The sequence below is a fragment of the Lepidochelys kempii genome, chromosome 3, assembly GCF_965140265.1.
Source record: "Lepidochelys kempii isolate rLepKem1 chromosome 3, rLepKem1.hap2, whole genome shotgun sequence".
NCBI classification, from domain to species: Eukaryota; Metazoa; Chordata; order Testudines; family Cheloniidae; genus Lepidochelys; species Lepidochelys kempii.
In genome coordinates, this window is record NC_133258.1 from 34,567,675 (window position 1) to 34,590,618 (window position 22,944).

General features: G+C 40.6%; 1 long non-coding RNA gene across 1 annotated transcript in view; it reads right to left on the reverse strand.

The window, feature by feature from the left end:
• LOC140908143 (uncharacterized) overlaps window positions 1-20,684 on the reverse strand; it is a 111,061-nt gene extending 90,377 nt beyond the window's left edge. Inside the window, exon 1 of the long non-coding RNA XR_012157776.1 lies at window positions 20,619-20,684. This is a non-coding gene — a long non-coding RNA (uncharacterized lncRNA). The remainder of the gene's footprint in view (window positions 1-20,618) is intronic.
• Window positions 20,685-22,944: the final 2,260 nt, after the last annotated feature.

Below are 22,944 nucleotides of genomic sequence, written 5' to 3' on the forward strand. Positions count from 1 at the left end.
GTTTTCCTCAGTTTGTTTTGGACTTCTTGAGTCAGATTTTATCTTTTGACGGCAAATCCACCAACCACCTGCCACCTGTATTTATAACTTTCTGCTGACACTACCTGTATTTGCATATGTTTACCCAATTTATTTTAGTTTGTCTAAACTTATTTTTAGCGAACCAACCACACCAGTTACACAAATGATGCCAATTTACATGGTGAATTGAAACTAAATTAAACAGGTTTTTCCCCCCCTAAAAGTTTACATAGATGAAACAATTTGTAATTTATTTACTTAATGTTACTGTTGTAGCAGGGACCCACAGTTCTGTTTAAACTGAAAAATATCAAATGTTGAGGTAATAGAACATTACAAAAAGGATGTGTCAAAAAGTTTAAATGACTCATTTTACACTTAGGATGGATGACTCTCAAAACATTCAGTCTGAAGTTTGAACCATAACTGAACTTCTTGAGACTACCTCCTCTCATTCTTTTACACCTTTCTCAGTCTCTACCAACAACTCCTTAACTTAGTCCTGGATCCACAACTCAAGCATTCATAGATTTTTACAGCTAGAAGGGACCATTACAATAATCTGTTCTGACCACCTGCACAAAGGCGGCCATGGAACCTCACAATAATTTCTGCATCAAGTCCATAATTTATGTTTGATCATTTTGACTTGTGCTGTAAATGCTTCTTGGGGCTTGAACTTAGGACTGCTGATACCATAAGTAAGCACTCATTTCCCCAGGCCATCTTTTGCATGTCTAAATACCTCCCTTCTCTCCCCCCAAATTTAAAAATTGATGATGGGCCTCTTTCCTGGGGCCTAAGAACTTCACTGATTTCAAGAGTTAATTTAATGTGGGTCACTGATGTGCCCCACAATACAATGTATAAGTAGGAGGGTCTACATTATTTCAAGTGGGAAGGTAAGGATTGTCATGGTGGACTCCAAATCAGGTCATAAGAGTCAGTGGAATAGAAGAGGTGATATGTTGAGGACAAGGCACCATTGATCAAGTGAAAGAAAGTGAGTGTTGTGAATTTTCAGGAAGCATGCTGTGAGTTACTGGAATGACGAGGAGTCAGGAGAAACCTGGAAACTAGTGGAAAGCAAACCAAGAAATGCAGTGAATGGCTAGAAGGATGCTCCTACTGGAGGCATGAACAGGAAGAAGTCATAGGTGTGGTTGTGCACATGAGAGATGCAGTGTGAGAAGGAGAGATCTAATTAACAGAACTTTTCCCAATCTTGCTCAGAACTAAATCAATGTAAAGACTGCTGTTACCTTGAAACATGAGCAGGCTTTGATTCAAAATCTTTAAAAGTGTTGCTAAACTGTGAATCAGATGCTAACTGCATAACCTGATTCCAGTTCACTATCTCACTATAGCCTGAATGCATCCGATGAAGTGAGCTGTATAAATGCTCAAATATATGAGCTCAAATAAATTTGTAAGTCTCTAAGGTGCCACAAGTACCCCTTTTCTTTTTATAGTAGGTAAAGTTTTCAACACCTTCAGATGAAGAGTTTCCAGCTATCTAGGGTACAACAGGGTCAAATCCTGCTTGTTTTACTAATTCTGAGCAGTACTACTGAAGTCAGCCTGACAAACTCCACTAAAGATAATGGAACTACTTGCATGCATACAGAAAGGCAAGATCTGACCCAATGAAATCAGTAGATTTGCAGCCACTTCCCTTTGGTTGCATTTATCCCAAAGATTCCTAGTTTGACAAAGAGGACTTCAGAAACGAACAAACAGTCTTATTAATTATGGGTTGCATTTTAAAAAAGACAGAGAATTGCATTAACATAACATTTCATATTTTGTATTCTATGTTTCCTTTTAAAATCTTTACATAAATACAAATAAACTTTAATTTGTGCTAAGACAGGAAATATTAAACATTTTGGCACAGCAAGATCAAAAAAGGTGTAAAGGTGTAAAGATCCTGTAATTTGTTCAGGTGGACCCCTATATGCTTGTGTGCACCCCATTAAATTTAATAGGGCCTCTCGAAGATGCAGGGGTCCACCCAGGCAGAACAAATTGTACCATGGGGGCTTTAATGTATAGTTTTTGAATATCATGAGAGGGAGGCTTTTCTTCCACTACTAAAGGAGATTGTCAGACCAAGTGAGATACAAACTAAGAGAAACCTATCTGTTTAAATATGACTTTAACATACTCTAACAGAAAGTTCTTCATAAAATTCTCTTAGCAATCAGAGTGATCTGTAATGGATGTTACAGATTTTACATTCCAGACTGCAAATCAATACTGAATGGATACATGAGGTTTTGTTAGACCTTAGTCTTGAGCCCTTCAGATCCTCCTAACCTGAAAAGATGCCCTTTTCAACAGTGAAAAATCCCACCAAATGGATTTGAACCCAAACTGGCTGAATGATAACATGATTAAACCATTGATCTTCCTGAATGATGTAAACCACTAAGAAAGAAACTACCATTGAATGAAATCAAACAAAACCCTTTAATTATTGATCAAAGATATAAACAGGTGATGGGGCTGTAATTTTTAGCCATGTCACTATATGGAATTATGTACTTCACTTTTTTAAAAAATACATAGTAATTTGGAAGATACTCTATAAATCTGTCTTTTTAATTATGCCCTTTAAAAAGATATTTTTGTAACCCTGTTTGAAATCAATTACTCCCTGGGCTTCCCACCATGTCCAGTAGTGGTGTTGGGTTTTTTTTAAACTGCCAATGGCTTTCGAAGTAATGCTACTTTAAAATGCCATATCCCCTTAGATTGCATCACTCTTTTCTAATTTCAAGCTACCACTGCACTATTTTGTGTTATAAATCTTTAACATTTGGATGCTTTCATCATTCTGAATTTAGTTGAATTAGTGAAAAATGTTCCTAGTTTCTTTTATGAGTCACATTATATATAAGAGAGGGAGACTAAAATACCCCAAATGTACTAGAATTAACTATTTCATCTTTAATATAAGAACAAGACAAATAACTCAACTGTAACTGGATTTTTTCCACCTAGAAAACCCATGAATATATACATTGAATGTTTGAAAAAGGACAGAAATAGATACATATTGTATTTTAACTGTAGTTAGAGAGTATCCGTACAAATTCTAGATCCAGCTAAAGCTACTCCAAAATCTGGTGGCATTTTGCTCCATGGTTTAAGATTGTCCTATTATAAAAACAGATGCTAGCTGCAAAGTTCAGAATTTCAGCCAAAGTTCAGATGTGTTTGGATCTGGAGTTTTGTTTAGTCCCATACCTAGTAGTCATGTATTAAAGATTGGTTTCAGAGTAACAGCCGTGTTAGTCTGTATTCGCAAAAAGAAAAGGAGTACTTGTGGCACGTTAGAGACTAACCAATTTATTTGAGCATAAGCTTTCGTGAGCTACAGCTCACTTCATCGGATGCATACTGTGCAAAGTGTAGAAGATCTTTTTATACACACAAAGCATGAAAAAATACCTCCCTCCACCCCACTCTCCTGCTGGTAATAGCTTATCTAAAGTGATCACTCTCCTTACAATGTGTATGATAATCAAGGTGGGCCATTTCCAGCACAAATCCAGGGTTTAACGAGAATGTCTGAGGGGATCGGGGGGGGGGGGTAGGAAAAAACAAGGGGAAATAGGTTACCTTGCATAATGACTTAGCCACTCCCAGTCTCTATTCAAGCCTAAGTTAATTGTATCCAATTTGCAAATGAATTCCAATTCAACAGTTTCTGGCTGGAATCTGGATTTGAAGTTTTTTTGTTGTAATATCGCAACTTTCATGTCTGTAATCGCGTGACCAGAGAGATTGAAGTGTTCTCCGACTGGTTTATGAATGTTATAATTCTTGACATCTGATTTGTGTCCATTTATTCTTTTACGTAGAGACTGTCCAGTTTGACCAATGTACATGGCAGAGGGGCATTGCTGGCACATGATGGCATATATCACATTGGTGGATGTGCAGGTGAATGAGCCTCTGATAGTGTGGCTGATGTTATTAGGCCCTGTGTTGGTGTCCCCTGAATAGATATGTGGGCACAGTTGGCAACGGGCTTTGTTGCAAGGATAGGTTCCTGGGTTAGTGGTTCTGTTGTGTGGTATGTGGTTGCTGGTGAGTTGCGCACGAAAGCTTATGCTCAAATAAATTGGTTAGTCTCTAAGGTGCCACAAGTATTAAAGATTATATATTTTTGATGGGGGGGAAGAGAGAACATTTTGTCCCAAGTTATATATTATTTTGCAATTATTCAGCCCTTTTCAATTCAAAGTATCACCATATAAGCATTATTTATTTAAGTCCCCACACCATGATGGATAAGCATTATTTAGCCCATTCTATAATGGAGAACTAAGGAGAATATAAATCTCACACAGCAAGAGAGTAGCAGAATTAGGACTAGATTCCAGTAATCCTGGCAACTAGTTTCCTGCTCAAGAAAACACATGGAGCTGAATCCTAAAAGGTACTGGGTCCACATAGTTAGGCATTCCATTGTGAAATTAATTTTATTTTGTTCACTTTAAGTCATTTATAGTTTGGTAAAACCACAAAATATTTTCTCTAAACTGGGGAATACTATAAAATACAAGGATACAGAAAATCATGAGAATTCAAAATCCTTTGAAAATGTTCTACACAGCAACAAAAATGGTCTCTTTCTACTCAGTAATAGATAAGGCTATCTGGACTAGATACAGTATAAAGAAGTCTCTGTTGGCATAAATTGAGTTGTTTTATTAGTTTAGTAGCACAGCACTAACTTTGAAAACTGCAGACTTTAGACCAGTCATTTCCCATATCGCTCATAATTACATTTTTGTCCTTGAATCCTTGGGGGAGGTATGTGTATAGCAAAACAAACAAACAAACAAAAAAACAAAACAAAACAAAAATAACCACACCTCTTGAAGGCTATTACCAGGCATTACACTATGGTGAGAGAATTTTTCCTCAGTTGCCCAGAATACCTTATCAGGCTCTGAATGGAGAGAATCTTCAGAAAAACCTCAGAAGGGGTTTAAATTTGCCAAAATTGTAAAATTTGCTTTAATAAAAGGAGTGGTGATGGTGTCAGGACCCTCTGACATCTTTAGAAGAGTAATTAGTTTTAAGAATAGGGCTTTAATTAAATTAGTACTAGTTTAAATTAGAAAATACAGTAATGGCGGCCATAGGAATACATGGGAGCTCATAGAAATGAATAGGGATGATGCAATCTAGACAAGGGATTACATTGTTTCCTGTGGGGAATGACTCAGCAAAATCCCATAGGAATACATTGTAGCCTATAGAAGCCAATGGGACTTCCAGACAGGAAATAGCTAGAGTTCATCTAAAGGTCATCTGAAAAACCCCATAGAAATGTATTAAGCCCATAGAAGTCCATGAGACAATGGAGGAACAGGGGAGGAGCTTTCTGTACACATTCGCATATGTGACCCAGTAATTAGCATACGCTAATATCTGGACGCTAATTGGCTGAGTTGACTGTCACTTCGGTACGTGCGATATAAATTAGCATATGCAAATCCTTGCATGCTGATTGGTCAAATGATAATAAATTATGTAATGAGCTGCAAAAATCATATATCATATATAAAGGCAGCAGCTAACTCTGCAGAGATAGTGATCAGCAAGAGAGCAGAACACTGCCGAACATCTATGAGATGATACCTGTGCAAGAGAAGCCACCTGTAAAGCTGAAGAACTGCTTGGAAGCCCAGCCACTAAAACAGCAGCCTTAGCAACGATTGCTCCTGGCACCCTGCCAGCAGGAGGTTTTTGCAGCAGCGGCCAGCAGGTTTCCCTCTCTCCTGCCTGAGAGGACACTTACCTCAGGGGAAGGCAGCAGTGAGCAACCCAGCAGGCAGCAGCACACAGACCACCAACAGACACCGCTCTCCAAAAGACTTGACAGAGCAGAAGGACCGTTCCAGGGACGAGTCAGAGAGATTTTATAAAAGCCTCTACGTTTTAATTCTTTTCTATTTAACATCCCGAGGCATAGGGGGTTCCAACGTAAATAAAGCTGGATGCCTGTGGTTTGAGTGAGATCTCCCTACCCATCTGATAACTGCCTGATCAGCATTTATTGGATGTTTAGGGTTAAGTATTTAGTATTAAGTGTTAACTAATATATTGTTCTATGTATTTGACTTGATACATTGTTACGAAGTATAGTGTTAAGTAAATGATTATATTGTTATAGTTATGTGATAGTTAATTGTAACTTATTGCTGTGTTGTGTTTTTATCTATCATGCCACTTCCTTTATATTGTATCTGTAACCTTTACTGTTTGTTTTATTTATTTTTACCTCTATCTCCTCTTATTCAGAAGTGAAAGATTACAATAAAAGTTATTTTTGTTTTCAAAGAATTTACTGCTTGCTGCCTATTCTTGATAGGAGGGCTGTATCTGTGTCCTTTAAGGGGAAATTTAATTGGCCCTGGTCAATGGCTTTTCTCTGGAAAGTCCATAGGGTAGACCATAACCTTTAATACCAGAATAGAGGGTTTAAATTAAAAGCAGTGGTTTTAAGTAATATCATTGACCTGATAGAATTGGGTTCAAATCCTCCAGTAGCATATTTTGCATCCCTGGTGAATAGATAGGATAAAATAATAAGTTTCAAATCTTCCAGTAACAATACAGCCCAAATATTATTAAAGTGACATGCAGCTTGTGGCCCCAGCTCATGGCCTTAAGCATGGAAGATGAAGAAACTACTCTGGCTAAGTACCGTTGGTTGTATGGAGAAAGGATGTAGGAAAGTGGCACCAATTTAGCTCAAATAAGTACATATAATGAGAAGAGGTTGGGTTTTGTTTTGTTTTTTTTGGGGGTGGGGGGAGGGGGGTCTTGCATGTTCAGTGAAAGAGACAAGCCAGGTGAGGTAATATCTTTTACTGGATCAGCTTCCCCCACGTTCTCTCTATTATACCCTGGGACTGACACAGCTACAACTACACAACATGGTCAATGAAATGCATTTAAAAATAACAATTAAAACTATCATTTCTGAGCTGATATCTTTCTAAAACTAATTTGTGATAGCCAGAATGTGGGAGCCTGACATAAAAGATTGCAAGTGTTTTTTTTTTTTTTCCTTTCTGCTGAATTACTGGTTTAACAATCAGAAGAATGCTAATATTTAACTTCTTAAACAGAACTTTTTAACATTCACACTGCAGTGGCCTAAACATAGGCTAGAAATGGTAATTTTAATTAATCTTTATTTTTAAACACCATGTATTGCATATATGTGGCAATAAGCATTTCTCATCTGAACTTTCAGATGAGTGTTGAATTCAGTAAGATGAAAGTACTAAGGAGGGAAGTTCCTTTAGTAAGGTTGAGTCTGTTTAGTGATTGGCTAAAAGACGTGTGACGAAAGCACAGGCTATTACGGAAAAGGTTGTTGGTGATTCAATAGACCGTGCTCTTCTCTCCAAATCAGTACTAGGCCAAAGGCCCAGCAGAGTTTTAGAGGGAACTGTTCTTCTAAAGGTACTGTCTTGTTGGATGAGATTTAAATCTATGATTCTCCTGACTGCTCACAGTCACTAAACAACCCATGGCACTGTTCATGAGGCAGTCAGAAGGCATGTGGCCTAGTAAGTACAGCACTTGCCTGGCACTAGGGAGACCTGGATTCTCTTCTGTTCTCTACAGGTTCTTATACTGTGCTCTTCACCATAGCATATGAGTACCTTCCAGTAGTGCATTAAGCAATTTGATTAATATCTATCTCATGTGATTTCTCTCATCCACTTCTGAGGGGGAGAAGTGTGTATAATGAAGAGTTTTGTTTTAGAATTTTGTTTACAGAAAGAGAAGTAGAACTTGTATATTATATGTAACCCTTCTGCCAGGTGGAGTCAGCAGCACCGAGGGCCAGGTTCAATATCTAGAGGTTCTTCTTCATAATATAACACAGAACTGCCTCAAGACTCATTAATTTGGAAAAATATGAAAGTATGTGACCATGAGCAAACACCCACCCCTGGGTACATTGGGCAGTGTCCTTTGCCTCAGTTTCTCACCTTGAGATGTGAAAGTCTAACAAATGTTCTTTTAACCTGCCATTGCCCTCTCCCTCCCCTGCACCCCATGCACAGTTGCGGTCCTTGGTCAGCACAGGCCCCGAGTTCAGAGGTGCATTCACGTAAGTTCACCTCCCACCCCAAGAATGTGCACACATATGTTTCATCAAACCATGCCACCAATCACTTTGATGTCACATTCTGAAGTTCTACCATTTAAACCAGCTCTTAATGATTGCAGAAGGTATGGGGGAGCCTCAGTGGGCTGGGCAGTCTCTTTCACAGCAGCACTCACCCACACCAGGTCTAAAGCTCAGCAGCTAGACCTGGGGTTATCAGTGACTGCAGCTCTAGCAATCACTTAGCAAAATAAAGACCCTCAATTGAGTCTGATCATCTTTCTCTTTAAACAGTAGAATAGGGCAGGGTCAAATAGTGCCCAGAACTCTTAAGGCAGAGCCCACGCTACCAGGCACAAGCATCTGCCTGCAGTCCTCACTCTCTTTCATTAGGATTTGACATTCCCTACCCCTTCCTTAGCAAGTGAGGTTCAGCTTAGGGTGGCTCTCCTCAATCAGAGCAGGCTAAGTATAGTTTTTCTTCCCTTTACTCATACGATTAGGATAATATTCCATTACCCCGTACTCAAATACTAGAGTGATTTGTAACCCAACACCAGACAAAATCCATCATTTTGGCAGAAGAGTTCCCTCTGCTGAGGACTTTGGCAGAGTAGGGGTGTTCATGCAAATACAGTCTGCTCCTGAACTCTTTTCCCTCCAGCTCGTCACTAGATGTTAGGACAGAGCTCATTCAAAGCTTGCTTACATCTAGACACACTGTTATACGTTTCTACTAGATAAGGCAAGGTCAAAGAAACGTGCACTTAGAGCAGAAGGCGGTGACACAGGTGATGGTCATTAGTTCCCAGGGGAGTTGATTCCACAGTCTTGGAGCCATCCCCACGAAAGCTCTGGTCTCCTGCATAGACAAGCTTTACCCTATTGAAGAGCATTCTATTGTGCCAGAGGAGCATAATGGTTGACCAGTCTTCAACCTGCAATTTTAGTGCATTTCTTAGGTATCGTGGGCACAGTCAATGGAGCACTTTGAAGATAAGAGCCAAAATTCAATAGTCTATAGGAAGCCAGAGATGGGAGGGCAAGTCTGATATGTTTGCAGTAGCCTGTGTTACTGAAGAGATGCACTGCAGCATTCTTTACTAGTTGGAGTTTCCTAAGTACTGACAGCTTCATGCCCATGTATATCACATTGCAGTAGTCCAGCTGAGAAGTGACTAGGGATATGTCTACACTGCAGCTGGGAAGGATAATTCTCACCTTAGACAGATGTACACACTCTAGTTCTGCTCAAGCTAGCTTGCTAAACCTAGCCATGGGGCCACACAGGGACATGTGGCAGCTCAGGCTAGCCACACGAGTACAATCTTATCTGAGATCCTAGCCTGATTCATCGCCTGTTTCACCATATCCACACTAGTATATTTGGCATGCTAGCTTGAGTAGAGTTAGCATGTGTACCTCTACCTGAGCTGGGAATTACACCTCTTAGGTGAAGTATAGATGTACCCTGACATGTGAATAACTGAGGCCAGATCATCATCTGCCAAGATTGGACAGTCTCTCCTAGCCAACCAGCTGTAATAGAAAGCATTACTCACAGATGCTGTTCTGTTATACCTTAGCATCAATGAAGAATCCAAGAGCACTCCTAAATTATAGACTGAATTAAGCATTATGGGTGTCCGCCTTCAACCAAAGGAGTCTGCACCAGGGCTGCAAACTCTTCAGAAATGCTTTTGTCTGCTCACCAGCATCAACTCCATCCCACTCAGGTTCAGCTACAACAGCTGTTCTTCATCTATGAGCTGTTCTCATCTAAGCACTGTGCCATCTTGGTGGTATAGCTGTACATGGTGAAGGACAGGTAGAGCTGTCTGCCAGTCACATATTGCTGGCATTGTAGTCCATGTTGTGTGCCCAGTTCACCCAGTGACTGCATGTTGTTGAATGAGTAGGACTGGAGAGATAATTGATCCTTGTGGGACTGTACAAGTGAGGGAGTCTTGTTGTAGAGGTGCAGTTTCCCATCACTACACACCATGTGCAGCCCTCCAGGAAGGATTCAAGCCATTCCCAGCTCTGCCCCTGGCTTGACTGACTTGCCAGAGATCACCTATTTCCCTCATCTGTAAAATCGGGATAAAAGTGCTCCCTTCCTTTGGGAAGTGCTTTAAGGTCTATAGATCAGAAGTACTACAAAAGAGAATAATTATACAGGTGTTGTTGTTAATCCAGATAACCTGGGAAAATACTAATTTGCGTAAACATAGGCTACTCTCATAAATTACCCCTGCAGTTTCACTTGGATGTGTTATTTGTCAGGAGATCAGCATATGGGCAGTTTGGTCTAGCAAGGAGAGCAGGAGTCAGCATCAGAGCCCAAATGCCAGAGTCCAGGCAGAACAAGAACTAGAATTGAAAATCAGAACCAGATTACCTGGAGTCAGGGAAGGCAGGGTAGGGCCTGGGCTGGGCTGGAGAAGGGCAAGGGCAAAGGAAATAGAGAATCCACAGGCATATGCATTGAGCTACTGCTGGGCTTAAGAACAGGCCTGCTGGCTAATCAGGTGGGGCTGTCTGTTGGGCAGCTCAGCTGTGCTCATTAGGCCATCAGGAGACTGAGCAGCTGCAGCTGCAGGGCCTTATTCCTGGTAGTATTATGCTTTACGTCCTGCCCTAAACTGTTGTCTAGTTTCCCCTCAAAGGCATTTAGTAGCAAGTAGCACAATTCATGCATATATTACATACAAGCTGCTATGTCAAAAGATTACTATTATAGCAGTAAAATAAAAACTTAAAAAGTTAGGAATTGCTAATTCAGTCCCTTTGTATCTATAGTATAGGCTCTGGGATTGGGGGGGGCACAATCCTCAGGTGTGCCAAACCCATGCTTGGTATAGCTGAGGATGAGGGAAGCAAAGGCAGTTCTAATACTTTTGTTCCTCCCTGATCTTTAGTTGACTGGGGGCCACATCAGCCCCAGCACACACTTCTATGGGCAGAGGGCTGCACTAGCTTTTGCTAGTTAGAACAGTTCCTTACGGACCCTTCTGCAGATGGCAGATTAGTGGAATGCCTTGCGCTCCAGCCCCATGTCTTCCAGCTCTTGTAATGTCCTCTCTTCCCCATCCTGATAGCCTCAACATTCCCCCTGCTTTGGGTGTGGGGAATGGAAGTGTTGGCCCAAGTCAGACGGGATGGCTTTACACCAGCCCAGGATTCCCTCATGTTCAGGAAATCCTCACTTACCCCTTGACAGCAGATTTAAGGTGCCTTTACGCCTAGTGGTGCATGGGGACCTTAGAAGCAGTCTAGGATCTGGCCTCAGGAGTTTAAATCCAGACATTCATTGGCTGATATATTTTTATCACACTTGAAAGTCTCTCTCTCATCCCACCCCTCTTTTGGTATGCACACTCCCAAATATCCACATGCTGAATATTTTCTGACTGACACCCAGAAACAATCACCTCACTGTATATGGCTGATATTCATGGTGTTTTGCAGATTTCTGACTCAAGTCACCAGTCCCTACAAATTATATGAATTCTCTCACAATGACCCTTTGAACCTAAGGAAGAAACTTCCTCCCCTCTAGAATAAATTCTCTGGCTGGAAAGAAGAATTCCTTTGAAGTGTTCAGCAGGGAGGTATTGACACAGAATTGTGGTCTCTGTATTGCTTAAAAATGTAACAGTCCCCGGACCTCACAGTTAGAATCATTCTCCAGTTCATTTAAATTACAGTTTGAATATGTACCTTGATTTAAAATATTTTCTATTTTTAAACCTGGAAACCAAAATGAGTAACTGCACTAATGTCAGGCATAACTTAATGGCCCTAGAAGCAAAACAGATGCTGAGAATCATCAAGGGCTTCAGAGAAGCAGTTGGGCATCAACATCATTTTCTTTCCTTACACTCAGCAGTTAATAGGGTTTTTGCTGAAAGCATCTCGGAATGGTTGGTACTAACTGGCAGGAAGCTTACTGCACATTTGCACATTCCAAGTGTCCACTCATGTGGAGTGAGGTCACTGGTATAAGTTCATGAATTCTGGAAAGACATCTAAGAGAATTAAAGTAATCCCATAAACTGACATCATTTGAGAGGAATTAAAGAATACTCTGGAAGAGACAGGAAAAACCAAAGACATTGCTAGTGTTATAGAAAAGCCACACAAATAAAAATAAATATTTAAAAATGCCAGTAGGCAGCATAGATCACAGGCTAAGTGATATTTTATAATTGTGTATGTTTTTAAAATCATAATTTTATTTCAGCCAATTACAACACACCTCAGAAGGAAGGGCAGTAGGAAGTTAGTTTTAAATGTTTAACAGAAGATACAGGGGAACATGTGCATAATCAAAAGCTTAAAAGTGTCAAATTCATGCAAATTGCTGGAATTCATACTGTGGGCTATGTGCCCAGTATTTTCTTGACAAGACTCTGTATGACAGAGGTCTATGTTTTGTGTGCTACAATATATTAATACTTTTAAAAATGAAAGTAGCTGAGGGCAAATACATTTTCAAAATACCCATGTCATTGGGCTTATGCCTGACATTAGTGCAGTCATGTCTTAGTGATGCAGTTAGGTCTTTGTTTGGGACTTCCTAGACTAATCCAATTTAAAAAAACCACTTCCCTACATATGTCATATTGTGTACATATAATTTATTTATCTTTACATGAAAGACAACTTTTGTGTTTTATTACCCATTAAAAATAATCTTCAAGCAAAAATGAGGCATGTAATGGGATCTCAGTGGGGTGATAATGTGTTTTCACCAATAAGAGCACATAAACAAGGAAAAAACTAACATGTTTTGCAAAAAACTCGGGCCAAATTCCTAACCCTTCTGAAATTGTTATCTCCTGCTTCACCTGTCTGATAACTGTGCTTGATAGACATTTGGATTCATCCAGCAAAGGACAGGAGCTACCTGTTCTACTTCAAGGTTTCCACCAGATGAAGTCACTTTTTGTCACCACCCAGAATTCTCCACGGCAGAAGCTGCATAGGGGATGAACTGAAGTAACTCATTCCCCAGCCACCCTAATCATTGCCTGCTTCATGGTCCGTGCCACCTACCACTGAGGCAGTGAGGCTATGGGATGCAAGATTGCACAGATCTTGCACCAACTGGAATCTTGATGCAGACTTTCTGACTCCCAGTGCCTTCTCTCACCATTTCCCTTGGTCAAGAATTTAGACCCTGGGCACAAAATGTAGGTAAATTTCTTACCACAATGTCGTCACCAGTAAATATACCAAAATGTGCAATTTCACCAAATGGTTTTATATTTATTTTCTTGAGGATTATGCCTCATGGTTATTTATTGTGGTTATGTGGTTATTGTTTCATTCAAGTAAAGTACAATAACTGGTTATAAGTTTATCTGACAGGAAGAGGAAAAGGATGATAACAGTGCCCTGCATAACAGCACATTCAATCTAAGGATCTCCAAGTGTTTTACAAACATTAATAAGACAGGTATGTTTAATTAGTCCTACCTTAACCAGAAAAGTTAATCTTTTCTCATTAGAAGTGTCATTTTCATATAAAACATTTCCAGTGTTAGCAAAATAGAAACAGAAGGGGGAAAAATCCACAACAATTTGAAGTGTTTTTCAGTGTTTCCTGGCAATATTAAGTAATTTGGAAATGTTATCATCAACTTCTGGCCTACAGGCAAGATGGACAAGTGCTCTTCAGTTTTCAGTTTTGTACTGCCTTTACTGCTCAATTATTGTAACTCACTTTCTTGTCTTAATAAATAGTTTTCCCATCATCCATCTTACCATGTTAGAGATACTTGACCACACAGAATAATATTTTCTAGACTGTCACCTTTCTTCTATGTATGGAACTTAAATAAGTTCTGCCTGAATGTGTCTGAAGAACATCTGTTGCAAATACTCCTTTTGAAGTCCTCCTAATTCTTTCTGTGAGATGTGTAGGAGACACCAATACAACCACATCTTACGATCTCTGATCAGCAACTATCCTCTTGTTTCATTGCGTAACACTCACAACTACAGCTGGATCTATGCCAAATATATACTAATATTTGTCATTTTTTCTTAAAGCCCAATAATTAAAATGTCCATTCTTTTAAACAAGACTAGTTCATCAAATGTGACAGTGTGTGGACTGGAATAACCTTTTGTTATATGGCCACCATTCCGTAATCTTAACATTTCACCTGAGCTGTAGGTAGGGAGAGGTTCCCTCCCACCACCCTGGAACTCAATGTTGTTCAATGGGGAGGAAATGGCAGATTTGAGTATGTCTATATAAATTGTCAAGTTAGATACTGCTGATCTACCAACCACCAAACAGACCCCTAAACTCACTATCTTAGAAGATGTAAGCATCCATGTCGATGATTTTGACACACAGGTGCAAAACCACATATTCACCTTATCTGACATGGTCTATCAGATGGTTTTTATTCCTTCACATAGAAGTACATACTCCAGATCTGATTTTTAGTATGTACCTAAGAAAAAATGCACAGGATCTCTGGGCTAGACCCACAAAGGAACTTAAGGGTGTTGCAGAGCTCAGTGTTGCAATACCTAACTTTTACGCACCTAATGGAATTCTCAGCCCTGGGTTAAGTGCCAAATCTCCCAAAGGAGAGAGAAAAGGATTCTCAGAAACCAGCAAGCTGAGCAGGGAGCTGCCTACACTAACGAGACTGTAGGAAATACCAAGGAGGGGGACAGGGCTTAAGCCCCAGGCCTCTCAACAAGAAGGTGGTAGTAGTGCCCCAAGGGTTGCCAGGTGTCCAGTTTTCAACCGAACACCCGGTCAAAAATGGACCACCCCCAGCCTTCCCCTTATACTTAATGGTCAGGGCACTTATCTGGGATGTGGGAGACCTGGGTTTGAATCTCTGTTCTACCTGGTATAGAACAGGGACTTGAATGCAGGCTATAGGGTATTCTAGGATGGATTGCTCTCAATTTCTTGTGTTGTAGCTGTCCCACTTTGTATTACTAATTACATATTCATTGTGCAAGAGTGAAAATGAGTCTATTGCCTAGTTGTTAAGGAACTCACCTGGGAAATCTGAGTCTTTGTTCTAATGATTATTTATATAAAGTGGAATATCTTCAACTGCAAAGATTGGAAGACCCACCATACCCTACAGCCTGGTATTTAAGTGCTTAAATACCTTTGAGGATCTGGGCCAGAGCAATTAAGGTATTTATCCAAGGAAACACAGGATGTTTGTGTCAGAGCCAGAAGTTAAACCCATGTTGTCTGAACCTCATCCATCATATGAAAGACATTTTTTCCCCAAATATATGTACAAGTTTAACCACTACTTAGCTCAGCATGGTTGTATGTAACTTTCTGCTTCAGGACATTCCAAATGAATGTGGTTACAAAGATAAGCCAGAGCTAAACTGGTATAAATTGGCCTTGCTCCATTGATTTCAGTGGAACTAGGCCAATTTACACCAGCTGAGGCTCTGGTCCTATAACTTTATTAGCAGCTGTGGCTGTTTATCATCTATCTGGACTGAGTACAACGTACAATATTTAATGTAACAGCTTAATTACAGAGTGTCCACAAGTACAGAGTAGCAATAATCAAATGTACAAAGGTTCTAACCTCATGACCAAATCTTAGCTGAACTAGAGAAAAGCTCTACTAATTATTCCATAATATAAGGGTGCATAATAGAAGACTGAGCTTCAGTTATGAGACAAGACATATCTTCTGCACTCACGTATTGAAAACACACTCTGTGGAAAAACATGTTTCAAATGAGGCACTTTCTCTACATACTCCTGTATAAGTGCTAACTGTGTAATTAAGATAGTGTTAGGTGATCCCTGATACTCCTTTTTAAATATAAAAGCATGGATTGTAAAGTAAATTGCCCCCTTTTAAAAAAAAAACCTCAAATGAGTACTGTTTGACTTCTCACCTTTTCACCGACAAAGTTCACCACTATGGATCTGCACATAGAAGAGAATTAAAGCTCTGCCTCAGCACAACCCCAAGCATTGGGTAAGGGTGGAAATCCAGTTCTGGATCCAAATCTAAATTTTGTGTATTGGGCCCATCTCTAATGTTAACACTGATCATAGCACGTGGGACATGCATTAAAAGTTACTTCAGTAAAGACAAAAATCCATGGGCCAGATCCGTAAATCAGCATAGCACCATTAACTCCAATGGCAATTGAATCAAGCATTGACTATTGCAACTGAGATCCTGGACCCATGTTTGTAATGTAAAATAATCCTTATTTTGCACATTATAAACATGCCGGAGGCTGTAAAAGGAAGAGTGAGCAATTCTCTAACGATGCTGACAGGTTCAAATGGATTCTAGTCAGAGTTGCTGTTAAGACAAATTTAATGCTTCAATAAACATGTACTGCTTTCAGTGAAGCAAAAGGGATCCTCACACTCAAATCTAGTGGCAGAATTTGACCTTTCAGCCCCACCAAAACATGGCCTAATCCTGCTGTCCTTACTCAGGCAAAGCTGGTTTATGTTGCAGGAACAAAATAAAACATAACTCACACTTTTAGACACATTTTTGGGGTTTTAGCCATTTTTTTTGTTTATTTTTAGCTTTTACCGCCTTTAAGGTTTTTTGCATAATGAACACGAGAGAGTTTTGTGGTTGGTAAAATGCTGGCCTCAATTATCTTCTTCCTAACATCCATGTAAACTCCTCTATAATCAGAGGAAGGGCAGAATTAGGTTCAATTAATTCAAGTAACTTTGATTGCAACTTCCTTGTGTAAATTATGTGTGAACATGAGATATGTGGGGCATATGTCAGAGCAATGCTCATGGCCTAAAGTGTCTTAGCTTCTGGAAATAAAAACAAAGGGCCTGCTTCTCCACTCACACAGGTGTAAATTAACAGTAACTCCAGTGAAGTTAGTGGAGTTATAATGGTGTAAAACCAGTGTAGAATAGAAGTAGATATAATTAACTTAATTCTCTTTTCACATTTACTAGCTTTACACCAGTGTAACCTTATTGACTTCAGCTGAATTACTTTTGATTTGCATCCAGGTGAGAGAGAGGAGAATCAAGCCTATTGTATCTAAAATGTAACAATAAACAGTGGACCATTTTTAAAAGGCCATGAAAAAGGTACAGCATGCAGGAAAATTGCTTTGTTTGCTTATTCATTTGCACCTTTGGAATGTTATTTTACTAATGCAACACATTCATGCAACTTGCCTTTTCAAACTTAACGGTAGAAGAGTGACACACCTGACTGAAAAGGTATCCACATTTCCATTTGAAATATTACCTGGAGTGGTTACAGCTTGCTAATTTGAGGTTGTGTGTTCATTATATTGAAGCATACAGGCAGGCACAGTGGTTTAATGTATTTTTAGGTTACTCTCAAGTGTGAGGAAAGCTTCAGAACAATGCATTACAAAGAGAAAAGGTTGCATTTCTCTACGCTCACCCTCAAACTTCAAACTGAATATACAATAACAAATGGTTAGGTCCATTTTGCAAAGGCATCTCCCTGCAGATTTCCATTCTGACTAGTTTAAAATTTTAAAAATAGTTACTGTCGTCCTCTAGCATACATAAAAGTAACTGAAATAGAGCTGGAGTACTTGTGGCACCTTAGAGACTAACAAATTTATTTGAGCATAAGCTTTCGTGAGCTACAGCTCACTTCATCGGATGCATTCAGTGGAAAATACAGTGGGCAGATTTTATATACACAGAGAACATGAAACAATGGGTGTTACCATACACACTGTAAGGAGAGCGATCAGTTAAGATGAGCTAATACCAGCAGGAGAGCGGGCGGGGGAGGGGGGAGAAAACCTTTTGTTGTGATAATCAAGGTTGGCCATTTCCAGCAGTTGACAAGAACGTCTGAGGAACAGTGGGGAATGGGGGGGGATAAACATGGGGAAATAGTTTACTTTGTGTAATGACACATCCACTCCCAGTCTCTATTCAAGCCTAAGTTAATTGTATCCAGTTTGCAAATTAATTCCAATTCAGCAGTCTCTCGTTTGAGTCTGTTTTTGAAGTCTTTTTGTTGTAATATTGCGACTTTTAGGTCTGTAATCGAGTGACCAGACAGATTGAAGTGTTCTCCGACTGGTTTTTGAATGTTATAATTCTTGACATCTGATTTGTGTCCATTTATTCTTTTACGTAGAGACTGTCCAGTTTGACCAATGTACATAGAAGAGGGGAATTGCTGGCACATGATGGCATATATCACATTGGTGGATGTGCAGGTGAACGAGCCTCCAATAGTGTGGCTGATGTGATTAGGCCCTATGATGGTGTCCCCTGAATAGATATGTGGACACAGTTGGCAACGGGCTTTGTTGCAAGGATAGGTTCCTGGGTTAGTGTTTTTGTTGTGTGGTGTGTGGTTGCTGGTGAGTATTTGCTTCAGGTTGGGGGGCTGTCTGTAAGCAAGGACTGGCCTGTCTCCCAAGATCTGTGAGAGTGATGGATCGTCCTTCAGGATAGGCTGTAGATCCTTGAGGATGCGTTGGAGAGGTTTTAGTTGGGGGCTGAAGGTGATGGCTAGTGGCATTCTGTTACTTTCTTTGTTGGGCCTGTCCTGTAGTAGGTGACTTCTGGGTACTCTTCTGGCTCTGTCAATCTGTTTCTTCACTTCAGCAGGTGGGTATTGTAGTTGTAAGAATGCTTGATAGGGATCTTGTAGGTGTTTGTCTCTGTCTGAGGGGTTGGAGCAAATGCGGTTGTATCATAGAGCTTGGCTGTAGACAATGGATCGTGTGGTGTGATCTGGGTGAAAGCTGGAGGCATGTAGGTAGGAATAGCGGTCAGTAGGTTTCCGGTATAGGGTGGTGTTTATGTGACCATCGCTTATTAGCACCATAGTGTCCAGGAAGTGGATCTCTTGTGTGGACTGGTCCAGGCTGAGGTTGATGGTGGGATGGAAATTGTTGAAATCATGGTGGAATTCCTCAAGGGCTTCTTTTCCATGGGTCCAGATGATGAAGATGTCATCAATGTAGCGCAAGTAGAGTAGGGGCATTAGGGGATGAGAGCAGAGGAAGTGTTGTTCTAAGTCAGCCATAAAAATGTTGGCATAGTGTGGGACCATGTGGGTACCCATAGCAGATACAATTAACTTAGGCTTGAATCGAGACAGGGAGTGGATGGGTCATTACACAAAGTAAACTATTTCCCCATGTTTATTCTCCCCCACCCCCCACTGTTCCTCAGACGTTCTTGTCAACTGCTGGAAATGGCCCACCTTGATTATCAGTACAAAAGGTTTTATTCCTCTCCCCCACCCCCCGCTCTCCTGCTCATATTAGCTCATCTTAAGTGATCACTCTCCTTACAGTGTGTATTGTAACACCCATTGTTTCATGTTCTCTGTGTATATAAATATCCCCACTGTATTTTCCACTGAATGCATCCGATGAAGTGAGCTGTAGCTCACGAAAGCTTATGCTCAAATAAATTTGTTAGTCTCTAAGCTGCCACAAGTACTCCTTTTCTTTTTACGATTACAGACTAACACGGCTGCTACTCTGAAACCTGAAATAGAGCTGTCCACTGAAGTGGATTTTGCTCTTTAATCGTTAAATTTTATTTTATTTTTTCTATTCCATTTTCTGACTCATGCAAATCTAAAAACGTCGCTGTGTGCCACATTTTCAAATGTGGCCTCTTTCTTTGAGTTCATAATCATTTTTGTGTGCACTTTTTGTGCACTATTTTTCTGCATACTAGCATTCCCATGGATCAAGCAAATTTGCTTTTCCAAATCTAACACAAATCAGTTTTGTATGTATAAATTCTATTGTGTGTATATGCAATTAATGATGCACAGAAACCATGTATGACAGTGACTTGCATGTCTAATGTGGTAAATGCCGCAAATAGACAGACCTTTGAAAATTTGACCTTATTGATTTGTAGGACTTTATATGCTACAATCACTTTACTGAGGGCTTGTCTCCACTACCGGTGGGATTGACGCTGCAGCAATCGATCCAGTGGGGGTTGATTTAGCGGGTATAGTGAAGACCTACTAAATCAACTGCCTATCGCTTTCCTCTTGACTCCGGTACTCCACCGGAACAAGAAGAGTAAGGGGAGTCGACGGGAACATTTCTCCTGTCGACCCAGCAAGGTGTGGACCCCGCGGTAAGTAGATCTAAGCTACGTCGACTTGAGTTATGCTACTAACGTAACTCAAATTGCGTAGCTTAGATCGACTTTTCCACGTAGTGCAGACCTGCCCTATGTGAGACACTTGTATTTCTTGAGTCTTTCATCTCAAAATATATTTTCTAACATATGAAATAATAACCAGATAATTAGGCAAAACAATTTAAAATATGAACTGGCATAAGATAGAAAAGTGCAAGTTAAAGAATATTATTGGCATCAAAGTTTACTGATGCTATTAGTTTCTCCCTGTGAGCCATACTGTGCTAGCCTTATTTATATTAATAGTACCTTACTTCTTGAGCACTAGGACTAAAACCAACGGGACTAAGAGGAGGCAGTGTAGTCTAGTGGAAGGTGTAATGGAGTGGGACTCAGAAGACCTGTCTTCTATTCCTGGTTCTGCCATTAGCCACTTGGGTAAGTCAGTTTGACTTCCTGTGATGTAGTTTCCCCAGCTGGTCTTCTTTGTAATATGCTTTAAGATCTACTGATAGAAAGAGTATATGAATTCTTATGAAGTAAAGTATTATTCCATTTAAGCAAGGATATGACAATCTGTCCCTAAAATAGTATATCTCATTTTAATGATCATCTACTTAAAAATATCATGGTGTTTTGACTTAGATTGTACATATTATTTAATTCAGATTGTACATTCTTTGGGACAGAGGTTGTTCTTTTACGCATTGTTTGTCCAGCACCTAGAACAATGGGCCATCCATCCTGATGGAGGTGGGTGACTCTGGATGTTACTATACTACAAATAATACTTTTTAGAAGAATTTAAATAATCAATTCTTTGAGAATTTAAAAGCAATTGATCTTTGATTTTTCAAAAACAAATATAAATATGTCCTTAGATTTGACTATGGAATGGAATAAAAACTTATGGAAATAGCTATCCTAAATCAGAGCTGTTTAGTTACCTTCAGTGTGATTCCGGTTAGACATGTCATCCTGGCATCTCAGCAGGTCCAGTACTTCCACCAGAGCTGCGGTCTGATGAAATAGGCCTGAGAAAACAACATTTGGTCATTAAACAATTTATAGAGGTTATAATTTCCACTGGGCAAGTCTGCACAGTGTCCTTGGAAAACTCTGCTTTTTCTACCAGCTGTAATCAAATGCGCATGAATTAGGAACAGGCTGCCAGGTGGCGAAGGACATGATTTTTACAAAAAGAGAGCTTGTACTGAGCAGAAAAGTGCTTGGCACTCGATGCTATAGCAAAATGGGATTTTGAAATTTTATTACAGAATGCAGAATAAAATAACTAAATGCTATAAGCACAGGAAAGCAAAATAATGAAAGTTAAGAAATAAAATGGAATAAGGGATTTACCAACGTTAAGCACTTGGTAAATAACCTTTGAGATGTTTATTGCTTAAAATGGGATAAACCCCCTGTAAATCTGGTAACTGTGTATGCCTAGATTTATATCCAGAAAACATTTTCCCCTCACCCACAGTTTATTCATCCTCTTGCATACATGGAACACTGTACTATTGTAACCCAGTGGTTTAGCACATATATTACAGGTTCGTCTCCGTGACTGTTCTGCCGGAGATAACTGATACAGCCCCCTGCTGTGGAGCCTGGATCTTTAGCTGAAGCAACAGAGCCTTATCCTTTTGGCCCTGGTTCAATCCATACAGTGTAGGCTAAGATAGTGGCCATCATTAGGGGCAGCGCTTGTGGGGGGCTATAGCCACCCCCAAATTTGCCTTAGCCCCTCTGTATCCACCTCTCCTAGCACAAAGGTCAAATGTTACTTCTCCACTGCTGCTTTCTGATCTGAGCTCCCGGCCAGCAGCCGCCGCTCTCCAGCCGCCCAGCTCTTAAAACAGCGCTGCCGCCAGCAGCAGTGCAGAAGTAAGTCCAGGCAGGGGGCCGGAGAGCTGGTCCTGGCCCAGGTCCCTGCCCACTGGTTTGTGCCACCCAGGGCAGGTGGAGGGTCCGGGGCTCCCCACAGCAGCCCAGACTGACCCACTCCAGCCTGGGCTTCTGGGCCCAGTACTCTGTGGTTGCTGCTCTCTGCCAGCCCCAGAGCCGTATCCTCCTACCTGGGAGGCTGTTATGGGCTGTGAGCAGTCGAAGGGCGGCTGGGAGCTGAGGAGAAGCCACTCTCCTGCCCCAAGCAGCAACAACAGGAGGAGGAGATTGGGGAGTGCTGTGGATTCCCACACCATGGCATCAGCCAGTGCAGCAGCTTCCCCCCACTGCCCAGCTCTGGCTTCGAGATTCCAACCTGGCTAGGGGGCTGAGCCTTGGAGGAGGGAAAGGAGGGGCCAGCACTTACCTGAGGAGGAGCAAGGGGTAGGGTCACAGAAAGGGGTGGGGGCTTGTGGTGGGGGAGGGTGCATCTCCCCCCCAATTTTTTGTCTAACCAACCTCAGCCCCCGCATCAGGAAGAGGCTGGCGCCATCACACTATGTCACCAGTATGCACAGTTTATTTTTCAGGAACAAAATAAAAATATTTGCAGCAAATTTCATCTTAAAGTAGAAGTCTGTTTCCTTTGTCATGATTGTGCCTCCTTCCTTTGTTTTGAAATGGGAAAACAAGTGATAGATTCCCCATTCCTTCATACCTTGACTGCCCAAGCTCTCATGAA